General features: G+C 31.3%; 1 long non-coding RNA gene across 3 annotated transcripts; it reads right to left on the reverse strand.

The window, feature by feature from the left end:
- Positions 1 to 1,531: 1,531 nt before the first annotated feature.
- LOC145077109 (uncharacterized) lies at positions 1,532 to 3,340 on the reverse strand. Of its 3 annotated transcripts, XR_013692959.1 has the most exons (4): positions 3,009 to 3,340; positions 2,522 to 2,884; positions 2,365 to 2,463; positions 1,532 to 1,934 (listed from the first exon to the last, which is right to left on the reverse strand). It is a non-coding gene; the product is annotated as an uncharacterized LOC145077109 (long non-coding RNA). The 3 variants fall into 3 exon arrangements; XR_013692958.1 differs by having other exon boundaries at positions 1,534 to 1,934; positions 2,365 to 2,884; XR_013692960.1 differs by lacking the exon at positions 2,365 to 2,463 and having other exon boundaries at positions 1,535 to 1,934.
- Positions 3,341 to 5,515: the final 2,175 nt, after the last annotated feature.

The raw sequence follows: 5,515 nt of genomic DNA on the forward strand, positions 1-5,515 counted from the left end.
TTCATGTGAATAAATTTTTGTGTTATATAAATATGTAAGAATGTATTAGTTTTTATAATTATTTTGCATTAAACTCTAAATAAGTAATTTAATTGGTTTATTAAATTGTGAATATAGTATTTAAGCTATTAATCGATGATTATATATATATATATATATATATATATATATATATATATATATATATATATATATATACTGATCTGATTTGGAAGGAATGATGATGGTGACGGTGGCACATATGGTTGGTGATGACATGCGGTAATTGGTGGTGGTAGTAGAGTTTGGGTTTAACTTCTTTAAATATGTGAATTACTGTATAATTAATTGTATTATGTTATGTTGTGAATTTTATGTATTAAACTAAAAATGGACTCTATTAAGTTGAATATATTATATCAACTTTGTGTAAAAAATGAATAAATGTTCGGATGAAAATATTAAACTGTTTATTATTGAATTAATATGTTTATTAAACTGCAAATATGATATTTTAAACTGTGAATATATCTTATACACAATATATTTTTTTTAAATAAATCTACGATTTAGAAAAAAAGCGCAAATCGAATATATCAAGACATAAATCTATTTTTTTAATTCAAATTTTGTATATTTGGTTGCAAAAATAAAATGGTATCTATTAAAAAGAATTACCAAAAAAATAAAAACTACAATGTTTGCTTCATTAAGCTGTGAATACGACCAACAAATGCCATTAAATTTAATGTTAGTTTAGCGGTGGTCTGATGACGGTTCGACATTGGTCCAGCAGTGGTCTGACGGTTGTCCAACAACAAGTGGTAACCAGTTGCAAACTAGGGAATGTAAATGTTTGGTTAATATAATATTAATGTTTGATTCGTCCAAAATGTCATTAATAAAACAATTTAGAAAATGGTTCTTAGGGTTGTTAACATTTTTGGGTTCTCATTTGAACCTATATATATATATATATATATATATATATATATATATATATATATATATATATATATATATATATATATATATATATATAATAGCCGTTTACCCGCGCCAAAGGACGGATACGAATAATTTTTTTCAAAAATTAGTTTCTAGAGGCCGAATATTTGTGGGATTAATGATCCCAATTGGTGCTATTAATGCTGATCAATTGTATTTCTTAGAGTATAACTATTATACATTTGTTTTTATGGGTGTAATCAGTTAAAAAAACACAATTCCATATTTTTAAAAATATAATAAAAAGGAAAGACTTTGTTATTAACAAATGAACTGAAAAGGTGATAAATGTTGTTTTTTTTAATATGTAATTTCAGTTTCCAATTTTAAAAATTCTATTGGATGAAATAATTAGGTTTAATAAAGAGATAATTAAAGGTTTCATGATTTCATGTCAATTTTAATATTATTTAGTTTGATATTGTCGTAAATAATGTAAATATTATTCAATACACCATTCTCAAATATTATGATGCTATATGAACTCTCTTGAAATTGATGTAAAACAGTTACGAATTAACTAAAACAAATAGCATCTCTTATTGCTTGGTACAACAATTACCAATTAATTTAAACAAATATCACATGTTATTTGGATTATGTTATTTTGTTCATCTCTTACAATATTGTTTCACATAAACCCCACAACGGAGTATTTAATATTACTTTTTTTTTTTTGTTTCTTTTCTCAACATATTTTTGTTGATGTAAATGAACACATTGCAGACGTATTTGACTTACAGCCAAATGCAAAGGTTTGCATCTTTAAAATTTATACTTGACAAATTTAGAATATCCCCAGCAACTCCAATAGAACAGAACCCCATGAAAGAAACAATGCACATCAAATCGAAAAACATGAGAAATGTAAAAGGAGAAAACTTCTCTGGATTTTTTGACTATTAAGTTCTATACACTTGGTCCTTTAGAAGTCTATGAAAAGCTTCCTGTTAACATAAAGCAGAAATAAATAAATAACTAAATAAAGTATTCCTAATATACACATAATACATATACCAAGCTGACCCTAAATCAAAAAAAAAAAAAAAGAAAGATAAATTCAATAAAAAGAGAGTCGTATTCAAGAAACTTTGATTACTTCCATCTCTACGTAATTGAATTCGGGATAAAGAAAATGGAAATGAAGAAAGCAATGGAAGACCAACAAAACAAGGTGTAAAACCTAATAAATTTGTTTTATAATATACGTAATTCATCTCATTACTGTCATCAAAACCTTCTTAAAGCTACTCAACTGAACATGAACATAAAAGGTAAGGGTCTGAATGATAATGTAAGTCAACAAAAAAAACATGAATAATGTCAATGAGGTAATACATAACAAACCACAAAGTAATTAGCAGTAAAGAGAACAACCATTTGAGGACTTTTTGGTATTCCATTCAGCTATTGTACTTTGAAATTCTTTGGGTCAGGGGCTAAATTATTATCTTGTAGTGACCTCAACATAAGTGTCTGTAAAAAAATTATTAGAAACAAAAAAACAACAAAATGAAGACTCAATGATACCTACCTTCTTCCAAACATCAAACCAACAAAATGAAGGTGCATTTTATCTGGGGCATTTCATCGAACACATGGAGTGCCTTTCCTTGTTCTTCAAAACAAAACAGATAAAAGAGCAAATAAAAACTTCACAGACTTGGTTAAAAGTTTCCTGAAGATTTCACAGACTTGGTTAAAAGTTTACCTGCTTTGGGGTGGTTTCAAGGGTTTTTAAAGAGAGAACAGGGTGGTGTGAGGTGGCGAATGGAGCAGATGAAGAAAAGAGAAAGAAAGAAGGTGTCGAAAACTTATGTGAAATCATACCTGGATGGTCGCGACTGGAACAAAGGGTGGCGATGGTGGCAATGGCGATGCAGACTTCGCCGGGGTCCTAAAAATCCAAATAAAACATAAATCAGAAAAATATGTAACCGATAAAATCTATGATGGTGGTGCATGGTGTTGAAGGTCGCCGATTAGGGAAGAGAGAATGGAAGAGTGGTGGTTGCCTTAACTGAAGATGAAGATGATGATAGAGACTTCGATTAGGGTTTGTGGAAAAAAAGATGAGAGAAATATGTGTGTGTAGGGCTTGACGGTGGTGTTACGCACCACCTCCATAACCTGCAACTGAAACAAAACTATAGAGATTTTGGGTAACAGAAACCCAAACTTTAGATGGAAAGAAGATTTGAAGAGAAGAGATAGAGGTTCGAAGAAACCTACGTCAAGTGTCTTTCAGTAATGTCGATGCCAATGTTTGAATGAGTATTCCAGTTTATATAGACAACCATTAAAAAATATCGTCATATGGGGGAAAATACAGAGATATCGGAAGGAGCTGGGTCAAAGTTTAACTAATAAGAGATAAGAGGGGTGATAAAAGGCACATCTATGCATTGAAACGAATAGTTGACTACTTTAATTTTCTCTAATACGGTTAATGCATAAAGTGATTGTAAATTTTGAAGTAAAGCTTATACCTCTTAAAATCCATCATTTATGGGTAAAAACAAGATATATATATATATATATATATATATATATATATATATATATATATATATATATATATATATATATATATATTTAGGGTATTGTATTCTAACTAATTATTGTGTGGATATATGAATGATTGTGGATTATTGATGTGAATCTTTAATGCATTAGTTTTTTTATTTATAATTTCTAGTTTATCGCATCAAAACCACACCTTACAGGTAGCAAGTATAGTATAGCTTTAATAAGCAAGAGTATCGACCACAAGGGGAACAATAGTTAATTAATTTAGAATGTTTGATTATAGGTTACACAAAACACACAAAAGCAATAAAAAGGTTTTATTAAATATTTTAACACCACTTAACATCAAACATCCATAAACTGATTGGAAGACAAATCTCTTTAGGTACTTTGGTTTAGACAAATTACATCTTAAAATCATAGATAATTGCGCACACATATTTATTTATTCATGTTCACCGATTTCTAAAATGATTAGGTTCATCTTCACTGTTACTAATCCTTTAGCAATCAAGTCAATTCAAACAGTGACCAATTGATTAAGCAAAATAGCAAGAAATCCCGAAAATCCCTCTGCTAGACGCTCTGAATCGTCGAGTCCCCTTATGGATTCGTCGAGTTCATCCTACTCGTCGAGTCCACATTGGGACTCGCTGGGTCCGCCAGGAAGATGACCCAAAAACTCGATTTTCAAGCAAAAATGAAATACAAAGCATCAAATACAATAGAAGACAATCAAGGCTCTGATACCATTGATGAGTTTTACACAAAATAACATCCTATGTGCTCATGTAAACCCTAATGCTTAGATCTAAGCTTCTCTATTGTACATGCATTCATCCAAGACTTGCAAACCCTAGATCTAGTGTATATAAATCGAAATTGATATAACAAAACAGATCTAGACGATTACCTCTTGTTGAAAGCTTGAATCTTCTTGTCCTTGAAGCTTAGAGTCACAAATGTCACTCCTCTAATGACTTATAATCACCAGAAGCAAGAGGATGATCTTGGAGAGAGGTGGGATATGACATCCCCAAAATCTCGGCCAAAAAAGACCGATTTTCATTTATGCTTTTAAAATAATTTCAGAGTAAATCCTTTTGATTTGAAAGAGTTGCGGAATTTGTTCCCAAAAACAAAACATGATAAAACAATGTTTACCAAAACATTTCATAAAAGAAATGTATTTTTCATTATATAATCAAAACTCGGGGTGTCATGTTCCGATACAGACCAATAAGCATAAACGAATACATTACAAGTCATTCAATAAATATAAACATATACAGACTTGCAATCAAAACAACTGATGGTTCATCCATCTCATGCCCTCGCGCCACTTCCTGTAATACAATTAAAACTGAGTGGGTCAGGCTTGGGAGCCTGGTGAGCATATAGGGTTTTCAACCCACAATAAATAATCATATTTAATTTTCACCAACCAACAATAACCCAATTACTCATTCCCGTTATTCTCACTTTATGTCCCTAAAACAACTAACACAAGGGACCTAGTCTAAGAATATTTCATCGGGGCGACAACACATGCTTCGGGGGTACCTCAGCAATATAAGTCAAATAAGGCAACCATGAGGGGGATGGAGTACAACAAATGAACACCTGAGTTCATTAACACCTAAAGGTGGCGAACCTGCTAATGTTTCCACAAGACTGTCTAGAATAGCCAGTGGTCGTCATCTAAACTCCGCTAGATGACTAAATCAAACAACAACGAGGCCTCTCATCTGTTTATTACACACCAACTATCTACCCATGTTCTACCCAACATATTAGTAGATAAAATATACATTTTTTTTATACATAGTTTTGAAAACCTGTATAGCATGCTTTAATCAACACATAATCCACTAGGGATGAGATTTAGAACCGGAAAACCGGACCGGAACCGGAACCGAACCGGAACCGGACCCGTTAGAACTGGAATATATAGAACCGGGTCCGGTTCCGGGTTTAAAAATTGGCTTTATCCGGGTTC

Source organism: Lactuca serriola, chromosome 9 (assembly GCF_051521515.1).
Source record: "Lactuca serriola cultivar US96UC23 chromosome 9, Lser_US96UC23_V15, whole genome shotgun sequence".
Lineage (NCBI taxonomy): Eukaryota > Viridiplantae > Streptophyta > Magnoliopsida > Asterales > Asteraceae > Lactuca > Lactuca serriola.